The 17,318-nt window shown below is 27.3% G+C and overlaps 1 pseudogene; it reads left to right on the top strand.

Moving 5' to 3' along the window:
• The first annotated feature begins 838 nt into the window (after positions 1-838).
• The window catches only part of LOC145848278 (lipoxygenase homology domain-containing protein 1-like), a 28,556-nt pseudogene continuing 12,076 nt past the window's right edge, over positions 839-17,318 (top strand).

The raw sequence follows: 17,318 nt of genomic DNA, 5'->3' as shown, positions 1-17,318 counted from the left end.
AAAATAGTAACAACGTTTATACATAACAACTGAAATAGCTGTTGAAAGCTATTTTAAACCACTGGCTAGTTTGATATTTTCAGATAACCCTTTGTTCACTGACTGTTTTAATTTAAAAAATATCAACTTAGTTGATATATTGTTTTAATAGTTTAATTAGTTTTAAGTACTATCTACAATGTTGTAATAATAAAAATATAACTTTATCAAGTACTTTTGTTCATTTTTGTCAATTTTATCAGTTGTTTTAAATTTAAAAAACAGTATAAGTAATGTTTGAAATGTGGCCTAGCAGATAAAAATGGTAGCCATCTATTTTATAAATGGTTCATCAGAATTATTACTATCATTAGACTTTTATTACAGTTTTTATTATAATACTAAGTACTTTTTGAGTAATCTTTATAAAAATGTCCAATGTTTTAGTTTAAAAAGATACTCACTTAAACAACAGAGCTTGTTTAAAGAAATTTTTCCTAAAATTAAATGCTTTTGGTTTCTTAATAAAAAGTATTTTATAAAAATTTCATTTGAATATAGTTTATATGTTTTATTTGACATTTAAGCTGCTCATTTATTACACTAACTAGTGATATAAATACTGTATTGAAATTTTCAGTAGATAGGTTAATGCAACAGTAATTGTACACTACAACTACCAGTATTATCATTGACAAATGTTATACTACAACTTTTTATAAAATATTCTTTCTTACAACACCATCTTTGTACTAATACACTCTCAAAATCTAGTATAAAGTTACTAAAAAACTTAAATTGTTGCAGGTAACTGAAATATAACATAAATAAAAAAAGTTCAATAAAAGCCATGCAATATATGAACTCATCCCCTTCGATGACCATGCTGCTTCAACCAGATTTCAGCAGGCCCCCGGTGAATCCCCCTGTCAGAGGCTGGCAACCCGTCAGTGTTAAGCACCAGCCAAGGCCACCTCCCCAGGCAAACCTGGCCACTCACAATCCTTACATGAAGCGTAAGTTTTTACAAAAGTGTTTGGTTCTATTAAGTAAAATGTTTCATGAGCTTTTTAACTACAATTATGTATATAAAATTTAAAGCTTAATTTAAAACATGGTTTGATGCTTAATTATAAGCATTTAACTTTTATATCTGTTTGCATGTTATTTTTTTAGACAACAAAGTAGTTTTTTAAAACATTGGAATAATATAGTATTAAAACTTTCATATACAGATAGGCCCAGCAACAGCACCGCACAACACAAGAAGCAAGCCAAAATACAATGGGTATCAGTACAATGTGGTACCTCACCCGCCAAACAAAAGTTTGTTGATTAGTTTTTAAGATTTTTTAGGAGTATAACTTACCTTTAGAGGTGAGCTTTTAGGGTGTAAATAAAGTATTAACTACAAAATTCCAAGTTACTCTAAATGATTTTATCTCTATAACTGTATGACTAAATAGTATATTTTTGATAGTTGAACAAACTTACTTTTTTAAAGCCTAAAATGCATATACTGGTATATTATCTTAAACCTTTACAATTTTTTTTGATAAGCTTTAAGCACAACAAAATGAAATATACTTTTTTTATAAAATCTTGTGTATTGCTTTTACAGTAACTAAATTTAAGTAGAATAAAGTTGGTTAGTGTAGTGTAGATATTTTGATTACAAAAGTATTTCTTTAAATAATTAATTTTTACAATTTTCGAAAAGTTTTAAAAAAAGACTCACAACTGTTATTAAGTCTTTATATGAAGTACAATTTTATACTTTTATTTATAATAATTCATATTTTTAACTTTATTTACAAAGTTAAATAAAATTTAGTTTTTAATTTTTTTGTTTTATCTTAAAAGTCTTATTTAGTGTTTCAACATTAATTATCCAATATTTTTGCTTTTTAAATCAATAGAACACCACTGTTTAACAAAACTTTCTAATTTAAAAGATGAAAACAAACAAACTCATACTACTTGTTTGTTCTGTTATTTATAAATTTGCTTTTAGAATGTTTGAAATATAAACGTATACTTTCTAATAGTCTTTGCTTATTGTGTAAATAATTACATAAAGTGAAAAAGTTACTAGCAATTTAAATGTTTATTGTAGGAATAAAAATAAGTGTAACGTTTATGTGAAATGCTTATAATGTTTAACTTTTGTAAAATTAAAAAAAAAACCTTATAAAAATTTAGTGTAGAATTTTGATATGTAAATAAATTTGGCTTGACCCTTGTATATAAAAAGCATGTTAGATATAAAATACAAATAAATATACAATAAACATATCATAATAAAAAAGGTGTTAAAAAATATAAATTCTATTCAAGTCAACACAAATAGATTACATCTTTAAAATAATATTAAGCTTATGTTACAAATATTTGATACAGGAGCACGCGGCAGCCTGCAGGTATCAGGAAACCCACCAGAGTATTACAACATCCACCGCAAGAGTTACCAGTACAACGCGCTGTACGATCCCCATCTTGTCGATTACTTCTCCAAAAAGTTTTCCTCCCCACCTTTGGTCAGTTTGTTTGCCAAATTTAAAACTTTCATAAGAAGTTTCAACTGGTGTTGATATTAATTGTTTACTTCTTACGCCCGTCTTTATTCTTCAAAAGTTAATTTATGTCTTGAACTAAAAGTGAAGTTGATTTGAACTATGGATGATCTTTTGAATTTGAAAAAAAAAGAACAAGTTATTAGATAGTACAAAGTATAGTTTTTAATTTATCTTATTTAAAACATCTTTAATGATAAAAGTGCACTTTTTTAGTTTTACTTTTTAAATAAAAATTAAACTTAAAACTGTGTTTTTGGTTTTTCATAATTTAAAGTAAACTATTTTTACAAGGCAGTTTAGAATTAAAAGCAAATATTAAATTAAAGTATGCTTATTCAATTATTTTGCACAGAAACATGATAAATGGTCGGCATTTTACAAACCCAAAGGTGGTGCCGCGGGCTTCACAATAAACAACACCAGATGCTACTCATGCGCCGAACTTTCATTGGACGACAGAAGGTTGTTTTTGAAATAATATTACACGATTCAATAATGTTCAAACATTTAAAATGAATACAATTAAAAAATGCATATATAGTTAATAGTTGTTATAAGTTTAAAATTGTTCATAATAGAACAATATAAGCAAGTTTGTTAACAACAGTGTTAATTAAAGTGTTCTTATTTTTTTGGTGTATACATTTTAGTACAGGCTGCATCTTAAGTTGTTTAAATATACTTTGCTTATAAATTTATTGTAAATGATTAACAGAAGTTTATTTTTTATAGGGAAATAATCCAGTCGAAAAGACTGAGACAGCGAATAACAAAATCGGACATTTTGTACAAAGTGACTGTCAGAACAGCCGATATTGCTGGTGCTGGAACCAGCGCTAAGGTTTGAACTTTTCTCTGTCAAATTTATTAAATTGATACACACTAGACTAATTAAATTGTTACTTAATACTACAAAGTGTGCTAAATTTTAAGTAATTGCTAGCTGTTTAATGATAGCAGACTATACATTTACAAATACTATTTTTATCTTTTAATACATTTTTTGAGTTCTAAACTATTTTAAGTGAATATATATAAGCTAAGCAGTTTATTATTTTAAATTTAATCAGAAAATTAAGTTTCGCTCAATGAGCTCATCAGTAATTAAATTAAATTCTGAAAAGTCATATTAAAAATCATTGAAAATACTTGTGTGTACACAAAAGTTAAAATTTAACAAAAATAGATCTTTACTTTCGAAAACAAAACAAATTATGATCGCAAGGTTGAATATTGATTACTTTAGTAATGAATTGTAAAATTAAAATTTTAACTAACTCGCTGCTTACTAAGTAATAGTTAAAAAGAATTAAATTAAAAATTGAAATCAAACCTAATATGAAAAATAAAAACCTAGGTGTTGACTTTTTTTCTTTTTAATCTTGAAAACTTTTATAAATAAATGTTGTTTTATTGAAATAATCAGTTTTAAAACTATGAAAACTACAAAATTAATCAATATTTAACCGTAAGATAATAATTTGTTTTGTAAAAATTTGTTTTTGTTTAATTTATTTTTTGTTTACATCCCAGTATTTTCTATGCCTTTAAAACATATCTTTACAGAATTCAATTTAAGTACTGAAGAGCTTATTGAGCGAAACTTTGTTTACTGATTAAATTTTGAAAGAGGAAATTGTATTGATTCTCCTCTTGAATTAGAGGTCTATGTTTATTGTCTTTTAAAACAAAAACGTTTAATATATAAGCAATGCAGGGTTTGAAATATGACTAAGAAAATGTTTCTTATACATCTTAAATGTTTAAAATTAAAAATTAAATCCTTCATCCTGAACTACACTGTATTAAACTTAAATTGTTGCAGTAACTTTAAAAATATTTTTTTTGACATTAAAAATGAGTGTTAAATATTCAATCAACAAATACTGTTATAACTATAAGGTGTACATGAGAATAGTGGGCAGATCGGGCAAAGTGAACAAATGGAGGCTGTTCAAGAAATCTGGCCAATCAAAAGCGTTCAGATTTGCCAAGGGAACGAGCCACATGTTCAAGCATAGAGGTTTTATATTTAGTGTGCATTAAAAGTAAATGTTACAAACTCTAGCTTAAAATTTGAGTAATTTAATTTAGTTTTGTGTCATTTTTTAATTTGTAAATTTTTGAACAGTTTTAACTTTTAATTGTATATACTAGACGATATTTACTTTCAAAATAATTAGTAGTTTTGATTGGGCTTCATTTTGCAAAATAGAACTAATTTTTTTTTGTGTCGCGTGTGTTCTTTTTTTAGTAGTAAATTCTTTTGTAGTAGTCACAATGGCCAAGGTGTTTCTCTTTATTGTTGTTTGTTAGCACTCCTTAGTAACTAACGTTGTTTGTGTTTGTAGTTAACAATGTAAGTGTGTTTTTCACGCTTTATATCTTATATGATTTTAAAAAATAATTTGCTTTTTTAATTTAAATGATGTTTTTTTTTGTAATTAGATTTTTAATTATTAGTTACATTTTTAAACGATGCAACAGGTAAACAATGAAAAAGTTCACTTCGTTTTAATTTTATTTAAAATATATTATACAATCTCTTCATTATTTTCTTGTAAAATTTTGTCTTAGCTATCAAACAGTTGTTTCTGATAGCAAATATGGTTGTTTAAAAAGATGCAATACAACATTCGAGATATGAGCGATAAAAATCAGTGAGTTTTGTAGGATCTTTATGAAACTCGCGAATTGAAAAGACAAAATAAGACCATTTCATGAAGAAAACTTAAAAAAAGATTTCACTAAAGCCATATTTTTTCTACATTTATAAACTAATGTTCTACAAACTTTTACTTTAAGTATTTTAAAAATAATTTAATGTTTCTAGCGCAAAATAATTGTTTACTACAAAAGAAAAAAAAAATTAAACTTTCGTTTTAATGTTATTAAAAATTTACGACCAGAAACATTTTAAGAAAATTTAGAAATATTTCTGAAAGTTTGAGGTCTTTATAACGAAAAACAAAATATAAATATAATTTTAGTCGAGTTAAGAAACTCGAAGAATATTTATAATGATAAATTTGCAGTCCCTACGTTAAATTTAAATAAAAATTATTAAGAATTTTTTTAAAGTTTTTACTTTTATAATTTTTTCTCACAATTAAAGATTTTATATAAGTAAGAATATTTATTTTTGTAGAATAAAATACGTTGACCCCTCTATCGCCAAAAGTCTTTGAATATTTTATAGTCTTACCAGTTAAAATAGATAAAACTTGGTATTTTCAAAACTAAAATAAGATTGATGGACTTTCAAAATGATAACAAGTTTTTCTTTTATAAAATTGTTTCATTGATAAACAGCTTCACATATAAAATAAAGTTAGTGATTACTACAGTGTTGGAATTTCTTGTCAATATATTTTTGTTACCTTAAAAAATACTTTATTGATTATTGTCGAATGTTATCTTAATAAAGTTGTAGCACTTGTTTTAGTAAAAAAGTCGTATTAAAATTTTTTTGAGTTTTTACCACAACTAATGTAGAAAAGTTACAACAATTTTTCAGCACCAAACATAGGAGAGTTGCAGAAAGTGGTGATTGAGCACGATGGAGTCGATGAGAGGGACAGCTGGTTGCTTAAGGTGAAAACTTTTTGTTAAAACTTTAATACTTCTTTGCATTTTCTACTGTCAGTTTAAAACAGACAAAGTATTCAAAATTACTATTTTGTATGTTTTACAGTTTTTTTGCTAGAGTTGTAGTGTTTTCTTACACCAGTGGTGCTCAAACGTTATGATATTAATAAACTTGTATATAAGAAGCTGTTAAATTAAATCAATATGAAGTAGAAATAATACTACTAAAAATTTTGACATAGTATGAATTAAGTTTTTCTTGAGTAATGTAAAGTCAGCTTTTACAGAATGTAGTTCTACAAGAAACTTTAGTATAATGTTTCTCAACGTTTAAATTTTTTACCGTTTATTTAAAACAAGCAAACTATTCTTCTTGTTTATTTTTATAGTTTATACATCATTTTTATTTAAATAAGCTTTATAACTTGATGGTCCATAAAGTATTGAACCCCAATAACTCTCAAAGCAAGTAGTATACTTCATACATGTATTGCAAAAGCTATATTTTCTTGAGATCAGTTACATTATTATTTTTTTGTTGATACAACATTTTACAGGAAGTAGTGGTAGAGGACACGCGCAGGGACCGAACGTACACTTTCCCCTGCGACAGATGGCTGTCCCTGTACAAGGAAGATTGTCAGACTTCGAGGAAGCTGGACGCCGTCAATGGGAAGGTGAAGAAAAGGACCACTTACGAAATCACCACCGTTACTGGTACTTGTTTGTTGATTTGTTGGTAAATCTTTACATCGTATTTGTTAGTAAAACTTTCGAGAAGTTTTCTTTAACCTACAATATTGTTTTGAATTTTGATAATACCTTCAATACTGGTTCGCATTTGATTGTTCAAGTGTGATTTAACATTTTTCAAACTTTTGCCAGGTTTGCGTTAACTTACAATTTTATTTTAAATTTTTAGTTTTGTTTAATGCTCAAAGTAAATGATACTTCTTTTAATAATTTACATGAGTAACAGTTAACAGTTAACTAACTTCATTTAAGTGTATAAGTATTTACCTAGTTTTAATTATGTTTTGTATTACAGACTTCATCATTCTTGTAATTAGTTTGTGAATAAACTCAATAAAGAAAGATATATTTATTTATGATAAAGTCTAGCTGAATTGAATCTACAATGCCTGTGATTAAATTCCCTCTTGAGTGTTGCACACATGAAACACCAGACGCTGATGCTACTGTAGCTGCCTTTTTACTTATCATTCACAACAACGTTCACATAAATGCAAATTCTTCAAAATCAAAGCCTCCAAAGATGGACCGTCCTCGAATAGGGAGAAACTGCAATGAAAAGGATTGGAACATATTTTTGCAAAAGTGGACTACTTTTAAAGACAGTATGGAAATGACAGAGGTAGAAAAGCATCGTCAACTGTACCAGTGCTGTGAGGAAGATCTAGACGATGCTTTTCTGAAGGGACATAATGATGTAGTAAATTTAAGTGAGCAAGAGCTTTTAAGGATGATCAAGCAGCTTGCAGTTATTCCTGTTTCAGTTGTTGTACGACGACCAGACTTTCTTAGTACAAGACAGGATTTGACTGAAAACACGAGATCATTTGCTGCCAATTTAAAGGGAAAAGCTAGTACATGCTCGTACACATGTAAATGCACAAAGGATGGCTGTAACCAAATGATAGGTTTTACAGACATTATCCTAAAGATGTCATGGTAACAGGTTTAGCCGATGAGGATATCCGTAAAGAGGTGCTAGGATGGGAAATTCTAGATGAGAAAAATGTCAGTGAGACAATCGGTTTTATTGAAGGAAAAGAGATGGCACGTGATGCAATGTCAAAACCCGCTGTTACAACCTCAGTTTTTTCATACAAATTCTCAAAGAAAACCACACAAAAACCAAGTGGTAAAATAACTTGTGGCACATGTAATAAATCAACTGATGAATTTGTTTGGAGCAGTAAAAGTATGAGGTATAATTAGTGTTCTGCCTGTAAACAATGCAGGGTAAAGTCCTGTAAAAAAGTTTATCAAAGTCACCAAAATTATGCTGATGAGTGAAATTTTATTCTAGTTAGTGGATTGTATACACCAAATGTATACAAATCCTTTAAAAAAATCACACAAAAACCAAGTGGTAAAATAACTTGTAGCATATGTAATAAATCAACTGATAAATTTGTTTGGAGCAGTAAAATATGAGGTATATTGAGTGTTCTGCCTGTAAACGTAAAAAAGTTTATCAAAATTACCAAAATTATGCTTATGAGTCAAATGCTTTTCTAGTTGGTGGATTGTATACACAAAACTTTGATGGCTTTTGCAGCCGAGGTCGTAGGAAAAATATGTTCGAGCGGAAAAACGCGAAGAAGAAAAAGGAGGTACAGGTACAGAAAAACGTACTTTTACACACTGGATCGCGACGAAATTTAAAGAAGTCATCACCTTACTTCAGAAAGAGTGTTATGACTTACAACAACCCGCAGATCTCAAAAATGTGGCGTGACGTATGGAGTAAAAAGGAAGAATCTCTCAGTATTCGTTATGTTAAGTCTCTGGAAAATATAAGTGAGAACTTAAATTGTTTCCACCACTGAATTGCGGTGATCATGTCGTGATACTAAATCAAACGGGTAACTTTTCTAGCAAGCGGGGGAAAAGTGGAGTGGTGGTGGAAGTGAAGGACTGTCATCAATGTGTTATCAAAGTTGATGGATCAGGTCGCTTAACTGTTCAAAATCGTAAGTTTCTAAGAAGATTTACCCCTCCTATTTGCAAATGTCTAAGTAGTATCCCTTATCTGAGAAAAGAAAACATACCATTGTAAAAGTTTGTCTTTTCTGGTAAAGTTGAGAAAAAAGATTTCAAGAAAAGCTTTAATGTTCTGTGTTTTTATAGAAGGAAAATTCTTTTTGAATAAGCATGTGTAATTTCCCTCTGTACTAATGGCTTTCTTCAAAATTGATGTTAAACTGGAATGGCTCGGATTTGCTTTGATCTATATTTTCTTGACTTATATTTTCTACATAAAAGCAAACAGACCGCCAAACTTTACTTGTGAACAACAATAAGTCCGGGATGAGTGTGTGAAATTATCGGATTATTTTCAGCGTTTCCGTGTAAGACTTTATGATGCTTTTCAAAAGCTTCATGACACCGATGTTGCATACATTCATTTATTGTCAAGTTATAATGTTCACTGTAACTTAATGTTTAATGGTCTAATGAATGAGTTTAAGTCCTATGGTGACGTCAAAAAGTTTATAGTTGACTTTGCAGTAGACTTGTCTAACAGCCATCAGTTCAAAATTATCTTGGATGAAGACGCAGAGATTGACTTTCAAAAATTCGAACTGTTGGTTGGATTCGAGTATTTGGAAAATAAGTGTAGCAGTATTTGTGTTTAATGCTATCAGTAATGCACCTTCACTTTGTTAGAAGTCGAAAATATGATAAAGATGTTTATCAGCAAATTAAGTGAAGTTTCAAGGTGGTTAGATGACTGAAGTGTGGTTTCGTTCTTCAAAGCTAAAAAGTTCAAATCAGTGAAGCAATTAAGTTTTTCAATGCTTGTATTCAGCAACTGAGTGAAGAAAAGTAAAGATTAAATCTCAATTTTTTTGTTACACTTTGTTTGTTTAAGTTGTAGTTTGTTTTAACAAATCATTTAATAGTGAACTAAGTTAATCATAATTTTTAAATGTTTTGTCTTTTTGAGTTTAATTTCGTTGAATTTCAGACCTGAAAAATGTGATTAAGTTGTAACAAATTGTTTTGAAATAATTTTGTTTCGTTAGGTAAATTTATCGTTTTATATCCTTCGTAGATAAAATCTGGGGGGAGATGTATAAGTATTTACCTAGTTTTAATTATGTTTTGTATTACAGACCTTATCATTCTTGTAATTAGTTTGTCAATAAACTCAACCAAGAAAGATATATTTATTTAATAAGAACTTGTTTAAAAAATTAATATTACAGGACAAAAACGCGGTTCGGGAACAAATTCGAAAGTGTTTGTAACTTTGAAAGGTACAAAAGGAACCTCTCCGAAACTGGCACTAAGTAAAAAGTATGTTGAGTAATGATAAAACATTGTATGCAGAATATTTGTATGTCGAGAATTTGCTACTTATTATGTTTAAACCAGCTTAATACTTCTCAAGCTAAGTTTCCTCAATCTTAATAAGCTTAATATTGTACTAACTTCATATTAATAAATTAGACAATAATATTTTATATTGATAATAAAATAATATATAAAATAAATAAGTTTAAACAAGCAAATTTATAAGAATTTTTTACAAAAAATTGTACAAGATTAAACTTATTGCGACTTCAAATTGATAGAAAAGCAATCAGCTTGAAGCGAGGAGAGGCGCAAGTAATTTATGTTGTAAATTTTTTTAACTAGTTGTATTTGTAGGAAGGTGGTGAGGTTCAAGCGGGGCGAGGCGCAGGTGTTCAGGTTGAAGACGGTCGACGTGGGAAGGGTGAAAAAGATCAGGGTGGAGCAGGATGGAGAGGGGAGCGACAACACGTGGCTGCTTGATAGGGTATTTGTTTGTTTGTAATTTTTAATTCAATACTTTAATATGTTATAATATAAATTATTTTAGATAGGGTATTTGTTTGTTTGTAATTTTTAATTCAATACTTTAATGTGTTATAATATAAATTATTTTAGTTAGGGTATTTGTTTGTTTATAATATAAATTATTTTAGATAGGGTATTTGTTTGTTTATAATTTTTAATTCAATACTTTAATGTGTTATAATATAAATTATTTTAGCTAGGGTATTTGTTTGTATATAATATTTAATTCAATACTTTAATGTGTTATAGTATAAATTATTTTAGCTAGGGTATTTGTTTGTTTATAATATTTAATTCAATACTTTAATGTGTTATAATATAAATTATTTTAGATAGGGTATTTGTTTGTTTGTTTGTAATTTTTAATTCAATACTTTAATATGTTATAATATAAATTATTTTAGATAGGGTATTTGTTTGTTTGTAATTTTTAATTCAATACTTTAATGTGTTATAATATAAATTATTTTAGATAGGGTATTTGTTTGTTTGTTTATAATATTTAATTCAATACTTTAATATGTTATAATATAAATTATTTTAGATAGGGTATTTGTTTGTTTGTAATTTTTAATTCAATACTTTAATGTGTTATAATATAAATTATTTTAGTTAGGGTATTTGTTTGTTTATAATATAAATTATTTTAGATAGGGTATTTGTTTGTTTATAATTTTTAATTCAATACTTTAATGTGTTATAATATAAATTATTTTAGCTAGGGTATTTGTTTGTATATAATATTTAATTCAATACTTTAATGTGTTATAGTATAAATTATTTTAGCTAGGGTATTTGTTTGTTTGTAATTTTTAATTCAATACTTTAATGTGTTATAATATAAATTATTTTAGTTAGGGTATTTGTTTGTTTATAATATAAATTATTTTAGATAGGGTATTTGTTTGTTTATAATTTTTAATTCAATACTTTAATGTGTTATAATATAAATTATTTTAGCTAGGGTATTTGTTTGTATATAATATTTAATTCAATACTTTAATATGTTATAATATAAATTATTTTAGATAGGGTATTTGTTTGTTTGTAATTTTTAATTCAATACTTTAATGTGTTATAATATAAATTATTTTAGTTAGGGTATTTGTTTGTTTATAATATAAATTATTTTAGATAGGGTATTTGTTTGTTTATAATTTTTAATTCAATACTTTAATGTGTTATAATATAAATTATTTTAGCTAGGGTATTTGTTTGTATATAATATTTAATTCAATACTTTAATGTGTTATAGTATAAATTATTTTAGCTAGGGTATTTGTTTGTTTATAATATTTAATTCAATACTTTAATGTGTTATAATATAAATTATTTTAAATAGGATATTTGTTTGTTTGTTTGTAATTTTTAATTCAATACTTTAATGTGTTATAGTATAAATTATTTTAGCTAGGGTATTTGTTTGTATATAATATTTAATTCAATACTTTAATTTGTCATAATATAAATTATTTTAGATAGGGTATTTTTTTATTTTTAATTTTTAATTCATAACTTTTATGTGTTATAATATAAATTATTTTAGCTAGGGTAATTGTTTTTTTATACCTTTTAATTTAATACTTAAATGTGTTATAATATAAATTATTTTAGTTAGGGTATTTGTTTGTTTATAGTCTTTAATTCAATACTTTAATGTGTTATAATATAAATTATTTTAGTTAGGGTATTTGTTTATTTATAATTTTTAATTCAATACTTTAATGTGTTATAATATAAATTATTTTAGTTAGGGTATTTGTTTATTTATAATTTTTAATTCAATACTTTAATGTGTTATAATATAAATTATTTTAGCTAGGGTAATTGTTTTTTTATACCTTTTAATTTAATACTTAAATGTGTTATAATATAAATTATTTTAGTTAGGGTATTTGTTTGTTTATAGTCTTTAATTCAATACTTTAATGTGTTATAATATAAATTATTTTAGTTAGGGTATTTGTTTATTTATAATTTTTAATTCAATACTTTAATGTGTTATAATATAAATTATTTTAGTTAGGGTATTTGTTTATTTATAATTTTTAATTCAATACTTTAATGTGTTATAATATAAATTATTTTGGATAGGGTATTTGTTTATTTATATATAACTTTTAATTTTATACTTTAATGTGTTATAATATAAATTCATATACTTATTATATTAGTTAGATTAATTGTTATTAAAGAACCGACAGCGCATGGATTTTAGGTAGGGTGGAGATTTTTAAATTATGAGTTTAAGTCTATTAGTTGTGTTTTGATATACATTTAGTTTTATGTTAATTAAGAACATAAATATGACTGTGTTGGTAATAAGTGGAATATTTTATTCGAATTTCAACTTTTGTCTAGCTTAAGAATAAGTAGTGTTGGTTTCTTTATAACTTTATGGAATGTTTACTGGTACTCAAGTTGTTGTATGTTTAAGGTTGTTGTGGTCGACACCGCCAGGCCACTGGATCTCGTTTATTTTCCGTGCGGGCAGTGGCTCAGCCCCGAGAAGCAGCTTCACAGGGATCTGTTCGGAAGCAGGGATCCCGCCCTGTCCTCCAAAAGTAAGTTGGAAATAAATACTAAAGTTGGAAAACATTGCTTTGTGAAGCGCACTCAGTGTCAAATCTGTTCTTGTAATCAGTTTGAAATTGTTTTAAAAAGATTTGTAAGATCGTGTTTGAAAACAGTTCAAGAGTTTAAATAAATCTTGAAACAAACTGAAACTTTGAGCTTAGAAGCTTTAAATTTTCTTTACATAAGTTCAACGTGTATTTGAATTTCTCTTACAAAACACTTTAAACATCGATGTGAGAATGTGAACATCAATCAGTGAACAATAAATTAAAATAAAAAATCAGTAAAAATATTATCATATTCATCAAAACTTAACACTTATATACTACTCAGTATTAACATATTTATATTATAATCTTATATTATTTAAAAAGTTGAAATTCTATTTTAGTTGAAATGATAAACTAAATAAACTTTGCTAAGAAAAAGTACTTTTAACATAATAAAACTAAAAAAAAAACTCACCAGTGAACACTTACACCATCCACACGTTTACCGGTGACGTGAGCAGGGCGTCGTGCGGCGCCAACGTGCACGTAGTGTTGCGCGGGGAACGGGGGGAGTCCGGGGTGCAGCTGCTAAGACACCCCAACCAGCTGTTCAAGAGGGGCGAGAAGGACTCGTTCGAAGTCGAGTGCAAGAACTTGGGCAGGCTGAGAAAGATGAAGATCGGTTGGTTTTGTTTGTTTATTTATATTAATTTCGATATATTGATTCCATTAATTTATGTTAATTTAGATAGTTTTATTTTATGTAAAGTTGAGTCGTTTCAGTTTGCGTTGTTGAAAATTCACTTAATGTTTAATGACTAATTTGAAAAAGCAACTACAGTGAATTTTTAGGCATTCAAAATTTTAGTTGTTTCGAATGTTTTATACTGCTCCAGTTTACTGAACAAAAGATTTCTAGCCCTTTTCAAACTATAAAACGGTAAATTTTGTTGCTTAAACTGAAAAATTGAAAAGTAATGATGGAGTTAATGTGAAAGTAAATGGTAGTTAAAATGTTTGTGAGGATATTTATCGTTCGACGCGCAGTCATGTCATTCGCTAATAATAACAGTATTTAAGATCCTCTATATTGATTGTAAGAGTCGACGTTTTAAAGTTCAATCAAGTTAAACATCAAGAGATTAAGTTCGTTACTCAAAGTATTAACGAAAATAAACTGTAAAATAGAGTAAACATCAAACAAAAAAAAAAGTAGAAAAATCAAAAGAACAAGCATTGAAAGTTTAGGTCACTGCGTTTAGAAATATTAGTTGAAAAGATTTAAAAAGTTTTTAAAATGATAATAAATATAAACAAGTATTTGTTCAGGTCACGACAGCTCGGGTGCAAAGCCGAACTGGTTCCTGGACAAAGTGGTCATCGACGACGCGAACATGGACAGCGTGTACACCGTGCCCTGCCAAAAGTGGTTCGGCGCCAAAATGGACGATGGCAAGGTTGAGAGGGAGTTCCCCATCGGAAGGGAGTTCACCGGGAGCGGGATTCCGTACACGGTGCAAGTTTTCACCGGTTTGTTTTGTTTATTTTTTTGTTTTTAATAAAGCTTTTGTTTCACTTTGTAAAGGTTTATAAACTTTATAAATCACTAAAATGAAAAGCTTTTTTATAGCTTTTATATTCGACTTTTTCACAGTAAGTTTGACCAGTAAGTTTTTTCACTACTAATTTTGTTATCACTGTAGGTTTTTTAGAACTATTAAAAAAAAATTTTGCACAATATCAGTTTTTCTAGTATTTTTAAGTTCAGTTTCTTTTGTCTGCATCGTAATTTTAGTTTGAAAATCGTGCTTTTTATCACAATAATTTTAAATTGTGCTTTTAATTTAATTTTGATCACCCAATGGTGTTTAAAAAACAGTTGTTTCAATACACCATTGCTTTTAAATGTTTTTTTGTTTTTTATTTTATAACTTTTGAAAATTACGCTGATAAAATTTAACAAGGCGGGGCCGTGAAAAACCTTTTTTTGTTAATCTGGCCCGCCGACTAAAAAGGTTTCCAACCTTTGGGTTAGAGATAAATTCATAAACTTTTCTATCTGTAACCATTAATAATCTTTTGACTAGTTTTGACTAAGCTAAAGTAAAATATTCTTTTTCCAAGGCGAAAATAGTCATTCATTTGCGACCTAATGGTTCATAAAACATTAAACTTAAATCATAGGCTGGTGTGAAATGTTAGTTTGGTTTAATACAATTTAATATTAAACTAGTTTTAATTATCAAGTTATTATGACGTCACACTATGATTGTACTTATGACACCACAGGTGACGTGAGAGGAGCGGGCACTGACGCCGAGGTTTACGTAATTTTGCACGGAGGCGGCAAGAAGAACAAACAGAGCGAAAAAATTGTGCTCGACGGTAAATTTGAGAGGTAAGTTGTGATGTTTTTAATATTAGTCGTAATTAAAAAAGTTAAGTTAATTGTATTTAATAGTTTTAACTTAATAAAATCTCTATTACCATTACAGTTAAAGTATCTTCTTTATTTTTCCGTAAAGTTATACGAAATTAAGTTTTGTATAAGTTGTATAAAATTAATAAAAAATTTAATGTAATCTATAAACAGGATATTATATAAAAAAAAGTTATCACAGCATTTTTTAAATCAGCGTCTTTTAAGAAATGAAGTAATAAGCAATAAATTCGCCACAGGAAAATATCCTTAATAATACAATACGCCTTGTTTTAATGCTACTTAAGCTTGGTTTCAATATTAGCTTTAACACTGGTTTTGTTTACATATTCAATATATGCTCGTAAAATAAACATATCTTGGTAACCACGAACGCATTTTACGATGTTTGTCTGTTTTATTTTCTTACTTTCTTAAGTTTAGTTTTCTAAAACTTGTATTGTTAGATTTTAAAAGTCAAAAATTTTTTGTTTTCAAAACACTTTATATAGTTACCTGTGCAAAAAATCAAATGTCTATATTGCTCGTTTAGTTTAATCATAACTCTTTTAAAGTTTGATATCTAAAAACATTACAAATATACTTTATGATTTATAAATAATTCGCAAATCGGTCCAGGATACAAGTCAATTGTTTTTACTAGTGATTTTTTCCCCTGCATCAGTAGAACCTGCTTTTGAACTACTACGTCATAATATATTTTTAAACTTTTATTTTTTTGTTGCATGAATGTGTTTAGTTCTACTAGTTTTAATAGGTCACTGATGAAGGACGGTTGTCCGAAATTAATTTGAACAAAATGTTGCAATAAACTGGTAGATTTTTAAACCATCGTTAATTTATTTAATTTTTTTGTAAATATACTTTATATTATTATTTTATTACCTTGTATTTGTTTAAGGTTTTAAATCAATGCCGTGTAAGAAATTTTGAACGAATAAGTTTCTGATAAAAATTAAAAAGTATATTTTCAAAAGGAACAAATGTTTTACTTTATAAAAAAGTTATAATAAAACATAAAAAAAAAGTATAACCATGTATAACTTTTAACTTAAGTTCTTATTTAATAAGATATGATTACGGATATTTTGTTGTTACAATAATGCTAAATTAGTTTGGGCAAGTAGAGTTAGTTTAATAAAAAAATTAAGAATAAAGTAAAAAAAAAAAACAGCTATGTGTACTATTTGTTAAAATTTTATATCTAAGATCAATATATTTAAAAAGTCTTCAATTTTTTAATTAAAGCCTTTTGAGTTTTTTGCAAACCTGATTAATTTTTATTAAAAATATGCAAATTTAAAACTTACATATAATAACTTCTTTTATCAATTTAGATTTATTTTGGTCGTAATCAAAGCTGTTTTAACTACTAAATAAAATAATAAAATTTAATAAACTTATAAAGAAATCGGGTTGACGTGTGCAATGTTGAAATTGGTAAGATGCTGAGCCCGCTGGACAAGATAGAAATAGGTCACGATGACAGCGGTGTTGGTCCGGCTTGGTATCTGGACAAAGTTGTGGTCACTTGCAACGAAATCGGGTGCGAACAGGTATGATGCTTTTCACGTGTTGCAGGGTAGCACATTC

This window comes from Thalia democratica, unplaced genomic scaffold (genome assembly GCF_965202585.1).
Source record: "Thalia democratica unplaced genomic scaffold, ktThaDemo2.hap1.1 HAP1_SCAFFOLD_1321, whole genome shotgun sequence".
Classification (NCBI taxonomy): Eukaryota; Metazoa; Chordata; class Thaliacea; order Salpida; family Salpidae; genus Thalia; species Thalia democratica.
The sequence above is the reverse complement of the archived record's forward strand: the minus strand, read 5'-3'. Positions and strand labels throughout refer to the sequence as shown.